Source organism: Cherax quadricarinatus, chromosome 6 (genome assembly GCF_038502225.1).
Source record: "Cherax quadricarinatus isolate ZL_2023a chromosome 6, ASM3850222v1, whole genome shotgun sequence".
In the NCBI taxonomy this organism is placed as follows: domain Eukaryota; kingdom Metazoa; phylum Arthropoda; class Malacostraca; order Decapoda; family Parastacidae; genus Cherax; species Cherax quadricarinatus.
In genome coordinates this window covers 24,901,718-24,921,946 of record NC_091297.1, presented here as the reverse complement: position 1 = coordinate 24,921,946, position 20,229 = coordinate 24,901,718, and the positions used below count along the sequence as shown (strand labels likewise).

Below are 20,229 nucleotides of genomic sequence, written 5' to 3'. Positions count from 1 at the left end.
TAGTCTGCCAGACGCTACAGCGCTCCATGCCGTCACTGCCCCCAGCACAAAAAAAAAAAAAAAAAAAACGCTGACCAAGTACCTTGCATCCTTGTCACCTCCTCGATGAAGCAAAGCAGAATGTTTGTTTCTTGCTGTCTTAAGCATAAACAACAATGTAGACTATTTTTACTATGGTAATAAAGTGGGAGCAGGATTTTCCTTAATTGTCCTGCTAAGTAAGAGATGTACTGTCTCTTATAAAAATACACTTTGCAACACCGCTGCAAGGAGCAGAGGTCACTACTACGTCGCATAGCATCTGTGATCAATTACTCACTCTAGCAGTAAACAAGACGCTCGCCCCTTCTGAGGGCTGGCCACTCAGGGCTGAAAGGGGCTGAAGGGCTGAAGGGGGCTGATACCCCCCTCCTGGAGAAAATTTCTCCACACTGGGGGGCGGCGGAGGTTCGCTGCAGGTGAACTATTCATCACTTAACATTAATTTAATTTTCTCACTCGCCACCACTGCTGCTTGTCTTTTCTGAACAGCTTTAGTCTGTGTGGTTTCTGGAGAATCACTAATTTTGTTTTCAACACTGTGTAATTCTAACGGCACTAGTTTATTTATTGTCCGCTTATTCACTACACCTTTGCTCAAAACATCAACTGTCCTGATGATTCCATTTGCATCAGGATATATGGTCACAATTTTTCCAAGTGGCCATTGGGACCTCGGACCATCATTGTCGATAATCACTATGTCACCAGGTCTTAAGGACTTATGATTTTCAGGAACACCAGCTCCATAGAAGTGTTCTCTCAATGAGGTGAGATAGTCTTCTCGCCAAATTTTCTCCCAACGTTCAATCACTTTATTAAGGTGTTTGAATTTACGTCTGAGTTGCTCAGGTTCGAAATAAGTAGGATCCTCTATGATTTCTTTATCATTCATGGGAGGAACAGGTTCGAGCCTTCTGCCATGGAGTAAATGAGATGGACTTAACACTTCTAAATTGTCCAGATCATCGGTAACATAAGTTAGAGGTCTGTTGTTGACTATTTTCTATTTCTTGTAGTCCTACTCTTAAGAAAGCCTTGGAAATATCAGCCGTGTAGGCATATGGGTTTGTGCGAAATTTCATAAGCACGTCTCCAAGCTTCTCAGTTAGTGAGGGTCCGGTCATCAGACAGTCATTAAGACTTGCTACATCTTTATTTGCACGTGCGCTGCAATTATATACAACACGTAGTGGAGTGGTTTCAGAATCTTTTCTGACTCCATGGTGCGGGAGATAATGAGCGTTTGTCTTCAACTTATCTTCAACTATTTCCTCAATGAATTTATTGTCCAACTGTTCTTGTATGATATTATCATAGACAGTCAGTAGCTCTGGATTCTTCCTGAGCTCATGTATTTGTGCTTTCATCTGTCCGAAAGCCATGCGATAATTGCTAGGCAGATGTGGTGGATTTAATTTCCATGGTAACCTAACCCAATACTGTCCATCTTTATATTTGACAGTGTCCAAATATTGGTTATAAGTCTGAGACTCTTGTGGGCTTGGTTTATTTACATCAATACCTATCGTATCTAAATCCCACAACTTATCAACTGGTTCATTCATTTCTTCCAGTAATGATAATTTTTGCTGTGGTACATGATCAGCGGTTATTCTCGTAACTAGTACATTTTCCACTGAATCAATATCAGCTTCTTTCCCACTTTGAGAGGGAATGGGACCACATATCATGTGGCCTCCTGCTGTTTTCAGCAAGTGAACATCATGTTTACTTACTATATTTTGCACAAAACAGTGATAATAATCACTTCCAATGATTAAATCAATTGGACTAATTGTGTCCGTCTGTATGTCAGGACAGGCTAACTTGACCTTAGCTGCTTTCAGTGCTGCAACTGTTTCTTTTAATCCCTGGATCTGCACAGACTTAGGCAAATCAGCTACTACCACAGCTTCTACTGTCTTTTTCCTGTTTCCTAGACCAACAGTGATTCTGGCTAGGTCATATAACTGTTTACCAGAATTGTGGAAAAAACCAGCTATATCTAACTGTATTTTGGCATAGGGTTGTTTATTCAGTTTCTGCAACACTGATCTTCTTATGAAGGACCTTTGTGAACCTTGATCAAATAGTGTTAGCACATTGGTTTTGTGTAATTTATTAGATAACTCAACTCGAGCTATCGGGAGAGCAGTTGCTTTAAACTTATCTCTCACATTTAATGCTGTTGCTTGTTGACTTCCTGATTCTGTGGAAGTCTGCTGCTGTTCAGCAAAAGTATTTGGGCATAATGCTGTATGATGCATACCCTTGCATTTAAAACACTTCTTCAGTGAGCATTTTCCTCCCTTGTGTTCACCTAAACACTTGATGCATCTTTTCAGCTGATGAACACGTTGTTTACGTGCCTCCATTGATGTGTATTGATTACAATACTGTGCCCAATGTGTTCCATCACAAAGTACACATTTTGGAGTACGTTTGTGTATGACAGTCTGTTTACTGTCTATTGTATTCACAGCTTGATAAATGCCTATATGGGATTTCCCATTATGTGGTTTAGTGGGAGTAGGTATACTCTTTTTATACTGAGTTGAAGGTTTATTATCCACTGGATTAGTGGATTTTTCATCTTGTCTCGTTGCTTGCATGCATGAAACTATTGTTTGTAAACCATTGCTAATTTCCTCACAAGTGAAATAGCGTTTATTGAACATAATATTTAATCGTTCAATAGTTTGTGGTGACAACTTATCTTGTACAATATCACTGATAAACCAATCACATTGTCTTAGGTCATATTTAGCATCTAGAGATCTGAGACTATTGTCTAATGTAATTCTAAATGCCTGTAAGTCTGAAAAACAATGTTTGGGTGGCTTCAAGCTTGATATTAAAACTGCATGTCTAACTCTAGCCTTGTCAGCATCGAAGTAATTGTCTGCTAAGACACGTAAGGCTATTTGATAATTGCCTTTGATCACCGGAAATGACTTAATCAGTTCATAGGGTTCTCCCTTCACAAGACATTTAAGGTAATTGTACTTAGCAATCTCGTCTGTCAGTTCGTGAATTTACTATGGATTGAAAACCACTAATGAATTCTTCATAATTATGACCTTGGAAAATAGGTAATGACAATGTAGGTAGGCTTGGTAATGGGACACTTGTTGTTCTTACAGGTGTAACAGGTGTTTGCCCACTAGTTATAGTAGGTCTCTGTGACAGAGTTTTACGGCAGATAGCCTGTACTCCTGTCCACCTTAATTGTTGATCACTAAAAGTATCCAAAACATTTTTAATTTCATCCTCAGATGGATCTGATTCAAGAAAATTATTTTCATAATCTGTATAGTCTGAATTAATTATTTCCATACGTTGTGTAAATAATTCAAACTTGACCTCAAGATCATCAAAATCTATGTTTGTATCTTGAGTTAATCCTAGACAGACTGAAATTAGATTTTCTAATTGTGTAATCTTAGTCTGTAAAGACTGAAACTGAGTTTTCAAACAAGCCATTTTAATGGTATACTGAAAATTCTAGCACCACACTTAGAGTGTTTAAAAAACACTGTACTGCTATAAACAGCTGAGTTTTTGTTATGCTTAAGTCAGCAATAATCGAGTCAGACACTACTGACCCACTAAGCTTAACCTCAGGGTCAATGACCATGAAGGGTACAGGGTACATGTGTCTGGTGTTTATGGCTTGTGTGCTGTGTCAGCCTGACCATGATGATTAATCGTAAATAACGATGTTATACACTTCATTCACTATACACTTTAAATGTCACTGTATAACTGTAAATCACACATGAATATTACTTACACATACATAAATTTCACTGTTAATATATTTGAAAGCTTACACTTTATATACAAGTTCCTTTAATATAACAGGTAGATCTATAAGAAACAAACTTTAACACAATCTTGTCTCTTAATTTCTGTCTATAAACATTATAAACACTGTGTATATATATACACTCAGACAAACAACATCACTTGGTGGTGTTGTTGTCTTAATCAGCGATTTCTCCAGATTGGAGCAGTTGATGGAGGGTGCAGGATACCATCCCCCGTGTTCTTGTTGGGCGAGTCACCCAGCTCCCGTTTTCGTTGGGTGTCCGCTGGGTGAGCGCCCGTTTTCTTTTGGGTGAACGCTGGGTGAGCGCCCGTTTTCTTTTGGCTGCCCATTCTCTGTGATTGAGTCTGGAGGGACTCATTTATACTGATTTATATTGTAAAACACTAGTTTTACAGCTTTTTTCGAAGGACCTTGGCTCATAGGTTATTTGTACACTGTAGTACAACATATTTGGACCACAGTGTGGTCTTTATCCGGTTCGAACACGACCAAAACTCTGTTGAGAATTTTGGCCTTACCTGCTGTGTTTATTATGACTATATATATAATGAACACTTAGCTGATAAATGACAGCAAGTCGTCTACACAGCCGCCCCTGCAGACGAGATCTAGATGCTGTCGAAACCATCACAACAGTGGGCTGTCAAGAGATACAATTTGTAAGTATAAATTACCCCTAGGGGGTGTTGTCAGCATATTTCATTCGATGATGGCTGACGAAATACTTACTTGTTTGGACTCAAAAGTCCACACCTTACTGCCGATTATAGGTTGATTACAAACTCCTTGTGACTCAAGAATTGCGCAATCCCCCGATCTACAAGAAATTCGTAACATACCTTGCTCTTTGTAACGTGAGCTATGGTGTTCTCAACACCTTCGACAGATATCGGTGACTTGATAGAAGCTGAAGTGTCCTTGGATGTCCACGTCTTCCATTGTCTAGGAAACGCACACTGGTACACTATGTTCCACAAGATTTGTCTTTATTGTTCACAATGTATCACAAGAGAAGCTGATCACACCTCTCTTATGTTTATCGTGTTTTGTGAGACACTTTGTCCACACTAACGCACGGATCAGTGTTCTTTGTTGGTTATCCTGGCGTTAGTGTCACTCTTAGTAGAGTCAAAGATAGTCTGCCAGACGCTACAGCGCTCCATGCCGTCACTGCCCCCAGCACAAAAAAAAAAAAAAAAAAACGCTGACCTAGTACCTTGCATCCTTGTCACCTCCTCGATGAAGCAAAGCAGAATGTTTGTTTCTTGCTGTCTTAAGCATAAACAACAATGTACACTATTTTTACTATGGTAATAAAGTGGGAGCAGGATTTTCCTTAATTGTCCTGCTAAGTAAGAGATGTACTGTCTCTTATAAAAATACACTTTGCAACACCGCTGCAAGGAGCAGAGGTCACTACTACGTCGCATAGCATCTGTGATCAATTACTCACTCTAGCAGTAAACAAGATGCTCGCCCCTTCTGAGGGCTGGCCACTCAGGGCTGAAAGGGGCTGAAGGGCTGAAGGGGGCTGATACCCCCCTCCTGGAGAAAATTTCTCCACATCCAAGTTCTCCCAGTCAATCTCCTTGTGGTTAAAGTCGCCCATGATCAGGAGCTTTGCCCTGCATGCATGAGCTCTTCTGGCCACTGCAGCCAGTGTCAACCATCGCTCTATTGCTCTCGTCATACTCATGCCCTGGTCTCCTGCTGTTCTGTGGTGGGTTATACATCACTGCTATTACCACCTTGGGACCTCCAGAGTGAAGCATTCCCGCTATGTAATCACTTACTTCTCCGCTGTCTCCTCTCTCCAGCTCATCAAAATTTCTTCGGTGTTTGATCAGCAGTGCCACTCCTCCACCCCCCCTGTTCCTTCTGTCTTTCCTCAGGATCTGGTATCCCATTGGAAAGATGGCATCTGTTATCATACCTGTAAGCTTGGTTTCTGTGAGCGCTATGATGTCCGGTGATGTCTCTGACTCTTTCGTGCCACTCCTCCCACTTGTTTGTTATTCCTTCAGCGTTTGTGTACCATACCTTCAGTTTCCTTTTCAATACTGTGGTTTGGGGAGCCTATGGGGGTGGGAGACCTGGTAGCATACTGTGGGATTCTATGGTTGGGGGTTGGGTGGAAGCTGTGATAATGGATTGTAGTGTGTGTTGGGATGGTGTGATAGGTTGTGGGGTTCTGAGGATAGTTGTGTGTGTGCTTGCCCTTGGTTCTCTGTTCTGCTCTGACTGACCTCTGCTGGTTCCATCCTTGTTTCCTTTCCTAGCTCCTTTTGCTTTTTTGTCCTCTCCCTCAGCTGCTGTCTCTCTGTGTTCTGTCTCTGTCTAGGAACACCTTGTACTCTACCGAGTTTTCCGCCATGGTTTCTCTTGGAGGATCCTGTTCCTCACTGTTTCTGTCCTGAGAATCAGCTTGATCGGTAGGTTTCTCCCCTTCAGGTACTCCCCTATCCTCTGAAAATTTACAGTCTCGTCCATGTCTTCTTCCCCTATTTCCCTGATGATTTTCCCAATCTCCTTTCTTTCTTCCTGCCATCTTTCAGTGTGTGTCCTTTCCTCTCTCTCCCGAAGCCCATGGATAAACACTGATTTTGCCCTTTCCTCCTCCCATTGCCTCTCCCTCTGTGACTCTGGTTCCTGTCTGTATATGGTCATTTTCTCCCTTGATTTTTCCAGTGGCTCTTGGTAGCATGGTTGTGCCTCAGCTTTTGACTTATCTCCCTCTCTATCTGCACCCAGCTGCTCTTCCCTTTTACTCCCTGACCCTTCTTTGCAAGCTGATATAACCTTAGCATAATTCACATCTCCTTTCTTCCTGTTCATCCTCTCAGCTTCATATGCTGTGTCTTCTCTGGTCACTGCCCCTGAGACTTGCTTCAGCCTGTTTACCTCAAATTCTAGGACCCTTACCCTGTCTACTGCAGTTTCAACTTGTGCCTCGCATTTCTTCGTCTACTTCTCCAACCTCTTTTTCCATTTTGCAGAGAGCTTTCTCCATTTTTTTCAGAAAGCTCTCCTAATTTTCTCTCCCATTCCTGCTCCATCCTTTTCCACTGTTCCTCCATCCATTCCTCCCTACCAGTACCATTGTCATCTGATCCCTGATTCCTACGAGTCCCAATCATTTTTTTTTTTAGTGAAAGAGAAAGAGAGAGAGAAAGAGGGGAAAGGTAGAAGGAGAGAGAGGGGGAGATAGTGAAAGAGAAAGAGAGAGAGGGAGAGAAGGGAAAGATAGGCGAGAGGGGGGAGAATGAGGAGGGAAAACAGAGAGGGAGAGAGAGAGAGGAAGAGAGCGAAGAAGAGAGAGAGAGAAAGAGAGAGGAAGAGAGCGAAGAAGAGAGAGAGAGAAAGAGAGAGGAAGAGAGCGAAGAGAGAGAGGAAGAGGAAGAGAGAGAGGAAGAGAGAGAGGAAGAGAGAGAGGAAGAGAGAGGAAGAGAGAGGAAGAGGAAGAGAGAGAGGAAGAGAGAGAGGAAGAGAGAGAGGAAGAGAGAGAGAGGAAGAGAGAGAGAGGAAGGGAGAGAAGAAGAGAGAGAAGAAGAGAGAGAAGAAGAGAGAGAGAGAGAGAGAGAGAGAGAGAGAGAGAGAGAGAGGGAGAGAGGAAGAGAGGAAAAGAGACAAAGAGACGGGGAGAGAAGGGAGGGTTAGAGGGTCAATTCACATGAAGGTGTGAAATCCTGTATATGTGCGTGTGTACTCACCTATTTGTGGTTGCAGGGGTCGAGTCCTAGCTCCTGGCCCCGCCTCTTCACCGGTTGCTACTAGACCCTATCTCTCCCCGCTCCATGAGCTTTATCAAACCTCGTCTTAAAACTGTGTATGGTTCCTGCCTCCACTACGTCATTTTCTAGGCTATTCCACTGCCTTACAACTCTATGACTGAAGAAATACTTCCTACTATCTCTCTGACTCATTTGTGTCTTCAACTTCCAATTGTGGCCTCTTGTTTCTGTGTCCCCTCCCTGGAACATCCTGTCCTTGTCCACCTTGTCTATTCCACGCAGTATTTTATATGTCGTTATCATGTCTCCCCTGACCCTCCTGTCCTCCAGTGTCGTCAGGCCGATTTCCCTTAATCTTTCTTCATAGGACATTCCCCTTAGCTCTGGAACTAACCTTGTTGCAAACCTTTGTACTTTCTCTAGTTTCTTGACGTGCTTTATCAAGTGCGGGTTCCAAACAGGTGCTGCATACTCCAGTATGGGCCTGACATACACGGTGTACAGTGTCTTGAATGATTCCTTACTAAGGTGTCGGAATGCTGTTCTCAGGTTTGCCAGGCGCCCATATGCTGCAGCAGTTATCTGATTGATGTGTGCTTCCGGAGACATGCTCGGTGTTATACTCACCCCAAGATCTTTCTCCTTGAGTGAGGTTTGCAGTCTTTGGCCACCTAGCCTATACTCTGTCTGTGGTCTTCTGTGCCCTTCCCCTATCTTCATGACTTTGCATTTGTGTGTGTGTGTGTGTGTGTGTGTGTGTGTGTGTGTGTGTGTGTGTGTGCACATTGTGTGTACTCGCCTATTTGTACTCACCTATTTGCGGTTGCAGGTGTCGAGTCATAGCTCCTGGCCCCGCCTCTTTGCTGATTGCTACTAGGTCCTCTCTCCCTACCCCATGAGTTTTATCATACCTCGCCTTAAAACTATGTATGGTTCCCGCCTCCACTACGTCACTTTCTAGGCTATTCCACGGCCTGACTACTCTATGACTGAAGAAATACTTCCTAACATCTCTTTGATTCATCTGAGTCTTCAACTTCCAATTGTGACTTCTTGTGTCTGTGTCCCTTCTCTGGAACATCCCGTCTTTGTCCACCTTGTCTATTCCGCGCAGTATTTTATATGTCGTTATCATGTGTGTGTGTGTGTGTGTGTGTGTGTGTGTGTGTGTGTGTGTGTGCACATTGTGTGTACTCGCCTATTTGTACTCACCTATTTGCGGTTGCAGGTGTCGAGTCATAGCTCCTGGCCCCGCCTCTTTGCTGATTGCTACTAGGTCCTCTCTCCCTACCCCATGAGTTTTATCATACCTCGCCTTAAAACTATGTATGGTTCCCGCCTCCACTACGTCACTTTCTAGGCTATTCCACGGCCTGACTACTCTATGACTGAAGAAATACTTCCTAACATCTCTTTGATTCATCTGAGTCTTCAACTTCCAATTGTGACTTCTTGTGTCTGTGTCCCTTCTCTGGAACATCCCGTCTTTGTCCACCTTGTCTATTCCGCGCAGTATTTTATATGTCGTTATCATGTGTGTGTGTGTGTGTGTGTGTGTGTGTGTGTGTGTGTGTGTGTGTGTGTGTGTGTGTGTGTGTGTGTGTGTGTGTGTGTGTGTGTGTGTGTGCGCGCGCGCGCGCGCGCGTGTACTCACGTAATTGTACTCACCTAATTGAGGTTGCAGGGGTCGATTCATAGCTCCAGGCCCCTCCTCCTCACTGGTCGCCACTAGGTCTACTCTCTGCTCCATGAACTTTATCATACCTCTTCTTAAAGCTATGTATGGTTCCTGCCTCCACAACCGCACTTTCCAGACTTTTCCACTTCCTGACAACTCTGTATCTGCAGAAATACTTCCTAACATCCCCGTGACTCATCTGAGTCTTCAGCTTCCAATTATGTCGCATTGTTGCTGTGTCCCATCTATGAAACATCCTGTCTGTCCACCTTGTCGATTTCTCTCAGTATTTTGTGTGTCGTTATCATGTCCCTCTACCCTTCCCGTCCTCCCGTGTCTTCAGGTTGAGTTCTTACCCTCTCCTCGTAGCACATACGCCTCAGCTCCTGGACTAGTCTTGTTGCGAACCTTTGCACTTTTAGTTTCCTGACGTGCTTGGCCAGTGAGGGTTCCAAACTGGAGCTGCGTCTTCCAGTATGGGCCTGACGTACGCAGTGCACACAGGGCATGGTATGGTTCCTTACTGAGTTGTCAGAATGCTATTCTTAGGTTCGCTAGTCGGGTACATCAACCAAATAACTGCTGCAGTAGTTATTTTGTTGATGTACGCCTCACGAGATGTGCTCGGTATTATACACGCTACAAGAACCTTTTCCATCTGTCATGTCCTTCACATATACCAGGAACAGCACCGGTCCTAAGACTGACCCCTGTAGAACCCCGTTCGTCACAGGCGCCCAGTCTGACATCCCGTCACGTACCATGACTCGCTGCTGCCTTCCCGACAGGTATTCTCTGATTCATTGCAGTGCTTTCCCTGTTATATCTGCCTGGTCCTTCAGCTTTTGCACTAGTCTCTTGTGTGGAACTTTCAAAAGCCTTTTAAACAGTCCAAGAAAACGCAATCTGCCCACCCCACTCTCTCTCTCTTGTCTTACTGCTGTCACCTTGTTATAGAATTTTAGTAGGTTTGTGACGCAGGGCTGTGGTTTATAAGCTCATTCGTATTAGAATTGTATACAATACCGACAAGATGAAATTAAGACATGTGCAACATCTGGGTATCTTTATTGTAGACGTTTCGCCATCCAGTGGCTTTATCAATACAAATTCCAGGACATAACTTGAAGACAGTAAAACTATGTACAGAAGATGAGGTAATCAGTCCCTCAACCTTGGAGTAGGTGCGAAGAGCACCGTGTCGTGGAGATTCTGAAGCAGAAGCAAGGCGCCTGGCGCTTATATACTAACGTCAGGTGGAATGGGACGTGTAGCAGACGAGGGCATAGTCACTGGTAGGCGGGATTTCCCAGTGGAAGTAGGTCCTACCCAAAGAGATGGGTTAGTTGTAAAAGTAGTTGTCGTAGTCGTGAAGGTTATGTACATGTCCTCAGAATCAAGATTACATGATGTTGCAGTGTCTCCCAAGTTGTATAAGAATGGCATACAATACCGACAAGATGAAATTAAGACATGTGCAACATGTGTCTTCAAGTTATGTCCTGGAATTTGTATTGATAAAGCCACTGGATGGCGAGACGTCAACAATAAAGATGTTGCACATGTGTCTTAATTTCATAAGCTCATTCCTTCCTAGGTGGTCCGCCACTCTTCTCCTGATAATGTTCTCCATAACTTTGCATACAATTCATGTCAGTGACACTGGTCTACAGTTTAATGTTCCATATCTGTCCCCTGTCTTAAAAACTGGGACTACATTTGCTGTCTTTCATACCTCAGGTAGTCGCCCTGTTTCGATAGATGCCTTGAAGATTCTTGTTAGTGGTACACACAGCGCCTCTGCTCCCTCTCTGAGAACCCAAGGAGTGATGTTATCCGGCCCCATCGTCTTTGAGAAATCTAGTTCACTTAGAAGCCTCTTCACCTCCTCCTCGGTTATATGCATCGTGTCCAGCACCTGTTGGTGTATCCCACCTGTCCGTCTTTCTGGAATCATTCTTGTCTTCACTGTGAATACTTTGAATTTCATGTTGAGCTCCTCACAGCCTTCAAGGTCATTGCTTCTGAACTCCCCTCCTGCCTTCCTCAGCCTGATTATCTGGTCTTTGATTGTTGTTTTCTTCCTGATGTGCCTGTGTGTATGTGTGTGTGTGTATGTGTGTGTATGTGTGTGTATGTGTGTGTGTGTGTGTGTGTGTGTGTGTGTGTGTGTGTGTGTGTGAGAGTGTGTGTGAGTGTGTGTGAGAGTGTGCGAGTGTGTGTGTGTGTGTGTGTGTGTGTGTGTGTGTGTGTGTGTGTGTGTGTGTGTGTGTGTGTGTGTGTGTGTGTGTGTGTGTGTGTGTGTGTGTTCGATTCCGAAGCTGTGGTTTTCATGTTTTTTTCGTTTACTTTTTGATTACAAAGAAGCAGAGAAATTTATTCTTTACCCTCATGCAGTCGTTTCTGTGTTTCAGGTCTGGCTGTGATGATGAGATCTCTATAGTCTTCTTGCACGGAGAGGCTCACCAACACCCTCCTTCCCTCCTTTCCATCTATAACTCTCTCCCTCCCCTCTTAGACCCAGTCTCTCAAACCCACCCAGAACCCCCTTCCTTTCCTCTCCCCTCCCATGCATTAAAAATCAGTGTCATAATTGATGTTCATTTTTTTAATACAGTGAATTTTGTCGCTATTTCATATACCGTGAACATAATTTTCTCATTTATTATCCTGTGGAGCGAGTGTAAAGAGTGAAAATATATAAATATACATATATAAATAATTATATACTTATTACGAAGTGTTTTATTCTGCCTGCATTTGCATAATATTTCACAGATACCATAACTTCTGCATCCATTACTAAATGGTTATTAATCTGACCATAATTCTTGAAGGGGTGGACCGGTAAGCTAGCGGAAGGCCTTGGTCAGATGACCAAAAGCTCAAATGGCGGGTCATCATCTGACTAAGACCCGCGTCAGGAAACACTTGTCCTGTTACCTGACGAATATTACCTAACTTAACCTTCTGCATCCAAATACCATACCAATAACAATAGTATGAACATAAACAATGGAGAACAAGCTTGTGAGAATGAGTTGATATTAGGTATTGACACTATGGTAAGCAAACGTGTAAGAAATTATGTGATACCCTGGGCTTTATCAAGTTACAAAAGAATGAGAGAGCGAACTGTGTGAACAAAACGTCTACAAAAGAGGTTCCATATAACTGCGTATCTCTCACCTTACCAGAACTAGCTCGCATATTTACCTCTGCTTAGAGCTTTATAAAGCCAAGACATTATAAAACTCAACAAACAGCGGAACGTTTCCAGAAAATCTTCTTTTGCATACATGAATCTTTTCTTAACCGAGATTTCTATTTACTGTTTTGTGAATATCTGCAAAATGATGACGTAGAACTTTGTCACCAGAGCAGCAATAATTTCATCCCGAAAAAGGATGTTAAGAATGTTTTTTATAAATAATCTTAATAATCCTCAGCATTGCCTAATTGAATAAGGCTTATTCTCTTATGCTTTTGTGAGTTTTGAGAGAGTGTTGAATGCGGTCCACTGGAGACTTAATAAACTCTTACGATCGCGTTGTCCTGGCTCCATCCTGCTTTTTAGAAGATGTAATTATGCCGAACTCAGCTATTTACGAAGTGTAATAATGAGCTCGTGGCTGCCGGCCGCTCCAAACAAGGTATGGTCATGAGCTCGTGGTAGCCGGCCACTTCATATAAGGTATAAGGTGTGGTCACGATGTTGTGACTTCAGGTAACTCCCTCACACGATGTGGTCATGACCTTGCTCCACGCTTCTGTTTTTGAGCAGTGGTGGCCATCAACGAGGTTTGTTAAGTATTCTTTTCATTATTCTCAAGTCAAAATGCGCACTACACTTCCAGAAGCTTAGAAGAAAAGGCGTGATTTTAGATTACAAAACATTTGCACATACGATCATCATTCTTAGATACACAGAACTTTAGTTTGTAGATTTTCACATTTTTTTCTATGTGGTAAACATGTCAAATACATTCTTGATGTGCATTTGTGAATTTTTCTTCAGCATCCTGGATGTTAATTAAGGCTATGTGAAAAGCAGCAGACCCCAAAAAGGCAGTAGACTAGGAGAAAGACTGCTGCTTAGGAGAAAGGCCAGAAGAACAACAACAGATCAAGAAAAAAACATCAAGCCAGGAAATTCAGTAGGTATTAGAAAAGGCAACAGGCAAGAGAAAGGCACCAGGCCAGAAGAGACAGCAACACAGGAGAAAGGCAGCAGGTCAGGAGAAAGGGAGCAGGTCAAGAGAAAGGCAGCAGGTCAAGAGAAAGGCAGCAGGTCAGGAGAAAGGAAGCAGGTCAGGAGAAAGGAAGCAGGTCAAGAGAAAGGCAGCAGGTCAGGAGAAAGGCAGCAGGAAAGGAAATGGCGGCAGGAAAGGAAATGGCGGCAGGAAAGGAGAAAGAGCATCCCAGGAGAAAGGCAGCGGGCCAGAAGAGAGACAGCAACCCAGGAGAGAGGCAGCAAACAAGGAAAAGGCAAAAAGAAAGGCGAAAGGCAGCAGGCCAGGAGGAAGGCAGTGGGCCAGCAAGTAAGAAGAATGGCACCAGGCCAGGATAATGGTGCCAAACAAGGAGAAGGCAGCAAATAGACAACAGGATAGGAGAACAGCAGAAGGTCAGGAGAAAGGCTGCAAGCTAGGACAGAAGCAGCAGGCCAGGAGAACAGTAACAAGCAGACTATGAGAAAGGTAGCAAGCCAGGAGAAAAGGAGTAAGCCAGGAGAAAGGCAGCAGGAGGGAGAAAGGTAGCAGCCAGGAGAAAGGTAACAGCCAGGAGAAAGGTAGCAGGCAGGAGAAAGGCAGCAGGCAGGAGAAAGGCAGCTGGCAGGAGAAAGGCAGCTGGCAGGAGAAAGGCAGCTGGCAGGAGAAAGGCAGCTGGCAGGAGAAAGGCAGTTGGCAGGAGAAAGGCAGCTGGCAGGAGAAAGGCAGCTGGCAGGAGAAAGGCAGCAGGCAGGAGAAAGGCAGCTGGCAGGAGAAAGGCAGCAGGCAGGAGAAAGGCAGCTGGCAGGAGAAAGGCAGCTGGCAGGAGAAAGGCAGCTGGCAGGAGAAAGGCAGCTGGCAGGAGAAAGGCAGCAGGCAGGAGAAAGGCAGCAGGCAGGAGAAAGGCAGCAGGCAGGAGAAAGGCAGCTGGCAGGAGAAAGGCAGCTGGCAGGAGAAAGGCAGCTGGCAGGAGAAAGGCAGCTGGCAGGAGAAAGGCAGCTGGCAGGAGAAAGGCAGCTGGCAGGAGAAAGGCAGCTGGCAGGAGAAAGGCAGCTGGCAGGAGAAAGGCAGCTGGCAGGAGAAAGGCAGCAGGCAGGAGAAAGGCAGCAGGCAGGAGAAAGGCAGCTGGCAGGAGAAAGGCAGCTGGCAGGAGAAAGGCAGCTGGCAGGAGAAAGGCAGCTGGCAGGAGAAAGGCAGCTGGCAGGAGAAAGGCAGCAGGCAGGAGAAAGGCAGCTGGCAGGAGAAAGGCAGCTGGCAGGAGAAAGGCAGCTGGCAGGAGAAAGGCAGCTGGCAGGAGAAAGGCAGCTGGCAGGAGAAAGGCAGCTGGCAGGAGAAAGGCAGCAGGCAGGAGAAAGGCAGCAGGCAGGAGAAAGGCAGCAGGCAGGAGAAAGGCAGCTGGCAGGAGAAAGGCAGCTGGCAGGAGAAAGGCAGCTGGCAGGAGAAAGGCAGCTGGCAGGAGAAAGGCAGCTGGCAGGAGAAAGGCAGCAGGCAGGAGAAAGGCAGCAGGCAGGAGAAAGGCAGCAGGCAGGAGAAAGGCAGCTGGCAGGAGAAAGGCAGCTGGCAGGAGAAAGGCAGCTGGCAGGAGAAAGGCAGCTGGCAGGAGAAAGACAGCAGGCAGGAGAAAGGCAGCTGGCAGGAGAAAGGCAGCTGGCAGGAGAAAGGCAGCTGGCAGGAGAAAGGCAGCTGGCAGGAGAAAGGCAGCTGGCAGGAGAAAGGCAGCTGGCAGGAGAAAGGCAGCTGGCAGGAGAAAGGCAGCAGGCAGGAGAAAGGCAGCAGGCAGGAGAAAGGCAGCAGGCAGGAGAAAGGCAGCTGGCAGGAGAAAGGCAGCTGGCAGGAGAAAGGCAGCTGGCAGGAGAAAGGCAGCTGGCAGGAGAAAGGCAGCAGGCAGGAGAAAGGCAGCTGGCAGGAGAAAGGCAGCTGGCAGGAGAAAGGCAGCTGGCAGGAGAAAGGCAGCTGGCAGGAGAAAGGCAGCTGGCAGGAGAAAGGCAGCTGGCAGGAGAAAGGCAGCAGGCAGGAGAAAGGCAGCAGGCAGGAGAAAGGCAGCAGGCAGGAGAAAGGCAGCAGGCAGGAGAAAGGCAGCAGGCAGGAGAAAGGCAGCAGGCAGGAGAAAGGCAGCAGGCAGGAGAAAGGCAGCTGGCAGGAGAAAGGCAGCTGGCAGGAGAAAGGCAGCTGGCAGGAGAAAGGCAGCAGGCAGGAGAAAGGCAGCTGGCAGGAGAAAGGCAGCTGGCAGGAGAAAGGCAGCTGGCAGGAGAAAGGCAGCTGGCAGGAGAAAGGCAGCTGGCAGGAGAAAGGCAGCTGGCAGGAGAAAGGCAGCAGGCAGGAGAAAGGCAGCTGGCAGGAGAAAGGCAGCTGGCAGGAGAAAGGCAGCTGGCAGGAGAAAGGCAGCAGGCAGGAGAAAGGCAGCTGGCAGGAGAAAGGCAGCTGGCAGGAGAAAGGCAGCTGGCAGGAGAAAGGCAGCTGGCAGGAGAAAGGCAGCTGGCAGGAGAAAGGCAGCTGGCAGGAGAAAGGCAGCTGGCAGGAGAAAGGCAGCTGGCAGGAGAAAGGCAGCTGGCAGGAGAAAGGCAGCTGGCAGGAGAAAGGCAGCTGGCAGGAGAAAGGCAGCAAGCCAAATATATTAAAGATACAGATGCTTCGCAAGTTAAATAAGAGACAGGAAGTACACGCTCGCAGATACTGTTCATGTAACCCACAAACTCGTCTTACGGTAAGCGATGTTTCGCACATCCTCACCATAGACGGTTAATTACCACACAGACCTACATCTCATATGCCAGGGTTGAATCATACCTACTCTTGAAGCAAGCAGTCGAAGCGCAAAAGCAGTCGCATCTTCCAAGAGAGTAATTAATAACAATAATAATATTTTATTATAATAATTTTATAATATTATAATTACTATTTATTATAAATATAATTATTATATTTATTCACATTATAATTATTATTTATAATATTTTTTATTATTATTATTATTATGATTATTCACAAGTGATATGGTAAAGCTTTAAATTAGTACATCGTCTAGGCAATCGGGACTTCCGGGTGTAGTCAAGTTTGATTCGAGGAGCGGAAGGGTTACTCCAGTTTCTGGAATCAAAAGTCCTTTACCAACCTGGAGACTCTCCTCCTGAAGGGTCCTGACAGGGTGAGACGTTACGCTGTGTGTATCATCGAAGTGAGAGGACGATTTAGTCTTCTATTAGAAGCATCCTACAAAAATATATATCACATATTTAGGAAAATTAAAACGACGGAAATGTATGCAATTCAAAAATATTTCGAAGATGAACTGTAGTAACCGTAATTCAAAGATATTCTAAGCAGGGAAAATACTCAATGATTCTTCCCCCCCCCCCAGTGTGTGTGAGAAACGTCGTAGCAATAAGGTTATCCTATTAAATATGTCTGTAAATTACCACTTCTCGGCCGACTCCATTTTCTACCAACAAAAAAAAATCAAATAAGTATATACTTTTTCAGATTTTTATTATCTTATGTGCAGAATTTCAGAACTTCATCTTTCACTAAACGACTAAATTTTTTGCTAATTACAATAGTCGGCTACGTCACTGAAGACAAGCTCGTCCCTTGTCTTTGTTATCATGCAGAAAAGTTCCTGAGAGAATTTTCTCGCCACTTGCCAAGAGAATTAAATGAATTCTTAAGAGTCTTAAGCCTCTTCTAATTAATGGCTGCATTTTGTACATTTGTAAAGTGGAGTGGGTAACTTTTTATGACAACGAGACAAGACGAGGTAACTTGAAAACCAGAGAAGTAACTTATCAAGACAACTTGAAAAGTTATAAATGGTGTATAAACACAGACATGTGAGTAAGACTCCTAAAGTTCTATTAAGACATTTATGAAGTAGGCTCTTGCAATCTAATACAGAGAAATAAAGTAGAAGTCCCGCATGTGGGACCGGGACTGTGTAGGACTCGGGTCTGATCATCCAAGACTCTAGGACCTAGAGGGAACATTGGAAGTCATGAAACTCCCAAAATTTTGTATAACTTTTGTCGCAGTAAGATCAGTGACTAAACAACATCTGTTGTGCCCTACAATTTTCCTAGTTATCTATTTGGTGTCCTTGAAGTACATGAGATGTTTGTGGGAGTTCCGGTGAATAGTATAAGCATTTTTTTTATTTGGTATGTGGATACCAACCTTAGCTTTTTTCTGCGTTGTGTCTCTCTGATTAACCAAATTCTTGCTAATGCTGGATGTAATATTTACTACTTTTATTTGACTCTTTACAAGAGTGGTTCAGTGGAAATACTAAATATATATCCTGTGACTTGATCTTGTAAACTGCATGATTTCCTCTGCTTTTCTCTAGCAATTATTACTGAAGTACATTGGGTATTAAAGTAGCTGACCAGCCGAGCTGTGGTTCGTACGTCGGTTTGCGTGCGGCCAGCAGTAACAGCCTGGTTGATCAGGCTCTGATCCACCGCGAGGCCTGGTCACGGACCGGGTCGGGGGTCGGTGACCCTCGGAATACCCTCCAGGTTTATAGCTACACTCCTCTCCGAAGAAGTCGGTGCTAGAGATCTCATTTGCTTTCAAATAGAATACAATGATGACACCTTTGTAACTGCGGCACTGTATGACAAGGAAATTTAACAGGTCATCTGTATTAGTAGTCGCTATGTAAACCTTAAAATCCAGTTTGTTTTTGTTCCTACAAAGACGTACGTGTAGAAAAGAAAGGCAACCATCACGTTCTCTGAAAACAGTGAAGTTGATTGACGGATCAATAGTCTTCTCGACACCATAGCTAGACTGTTGTCTATGAAACGCAGCCATGGAAGAACTGGTAATGGTTTTCGCTACAAGAAAAGAAGTGGTAACTTCGCTTGACTACAAGGTAAGCTTGTAACTACTCTTGACTACAAGGACAGTAATGGTTCATGATAGCTCTAGTGGTTCTTGACAACTAAGAGAAGAGTTGCTAACTGCTCTTGACTAGGAGAGGAGAGCTCGTAATATGTCTCGACTACTGAAAAAGAGCTCGTAACGGTTTTTGACAAGAGATGAGTTGGTAACTGCCCTTGACTACAAGAGAGCATCTTGCGGGGAAAACTTTCTTAAACACCGGTCCCAAGCGGCTCCACTGATGCATCCACTCCTCTTAACGAACGCTCGCCTCACAAAGTTTTGATCACATCAACGATGACAAGTGTGAACATTACTGATGGTAGGGAGCACAGCGGGACCACAGTGTGAACATTACTGATGGTAGGGAGCACAGCGGGACCACAGTGTGAACATTACTGATGGTAGGGAGCACAGCGGGACCACAGTGTGAACATTACTGATGGTAGGGAGAACAGCGGGACCACAGTGTGAACATTACTGATGGTAGGGACCACAGCGGGACCACAGTGTGAACATTACTGATGGTAGGGAGCACAGCGGGACCACAGTGTGAACATTACTGATGGTAGGGACCACAGCGGGACCACAGTGTGAACATTACTGATGGTAGGGACCACAGCGGGACCACAGTGTGAACATTACTGATGGTAGGGAGAACAGCGGGACCACAGTGTGAACATTACTGATGGTAGGGAGAACAGCGGGACCACAGTGTGAACATTACTGATGGTAGGGAGAACAGCGGGACCACAGTGTGAACATTACTGATGGTAGGGAGAACAGCGGGACCACAGTGTGAACATTACTGATGGTAGGGACCACAGCGGGACCACAGTGTGAACATTACTGATGGTAGGGACCACAGCGGGACCACAGTGTGAACATTACTGATGGTAGGGACCACAGCGGGACCACAGTGTGAACATTACTGATGGTAGGGAGAACAGCGGGACCACAGTGTGAACATTACTGATGGTAGGGACCACAGCGGGACCACAGTGTGAACATTACTGATGGTAGGGAGCACAGCGGGACCACAGTGTGAACATTACTGATGGTAGGGAGCACAGCGGGACCACAGTGTGAACATTACTGTGTTCATTGGGAATATTTCCGGAATTTGAAAGCCTTTAACACGCCTCTTAACAATCTCAGTGAGTTCTATCCCCTCCTCTAAGGCTTATTAAACCTTATGATAACTAACACTTTATTTCGCCTGAAACTGCACGTTGCTTGGCGGACAGAGGATCGAGCCTTCACACTTATAGCACTTAATGAACAACACTAGTTTAGCACTTCATGAAACAGAATGAAAAGTATTTCAGAAAGGAATATACAACAAGAGAAGGGAAAGCTGATTATTATTCAATATACCGTATGGTACTACAAGTAAATTATATATCACTAATACAGAAATACATGTTTTATTAACGGTATTATAAATATTATACCACTTTAGTTTTGCTAAAAATATAAATGCTGTATTGTTGCTAAAGGCTCAGAATTTTTGTTTCAATATGCAATATACTTTTTATTTCATCTGGCGCGATAAAGCTAAAAGTATTTGTGTATTTGTATTCTTTTCAGGGTAACCATAAATCTTTAAACTGTCAACAGTATTAAAATTTTTGATTTACGAGACACACCTTCAGCCGTCCTATTGATATTTTGATAATATCATGAGAAATTTTATGCTTAGGCCAGATTTTGTTTTTGAAAACATTTTGCTTCTAGGTCTACTCTCTCCTGCTCCAAGAGCTTTATCCTACCTTTTTTTAAGCTGTGTATGGATCTTGCTTCCACTACATTACTCTCCACATCATTCTACTTGCTGACAACTCTAAGGCTGAAGAA

General features: G+C 44.5%; 1 protein-coding gene across 1 annotated transcript in view; it reads left to right on the top strand.

The window, feature by feature from the left end:
• LOC128692740 (protein amalgam) overlaps positions 1-11,972 on the top strand; it is a 340,005-nt gene extending 328,033 nt beyond the window's left edge. Inside the window, exon 8 of the mRNA XM_053782073.2 lies at positions 11,698-11,972. The gene's annotated coding sequence lies outside the window, so the exon portion shown is untranslated. The remainder of the gene's footprint in view (positions 1-11,697) is intronic.
• The last annotated feature ends 8,257 nt before the right edge of the window (positions 11,973-20,229 follow it).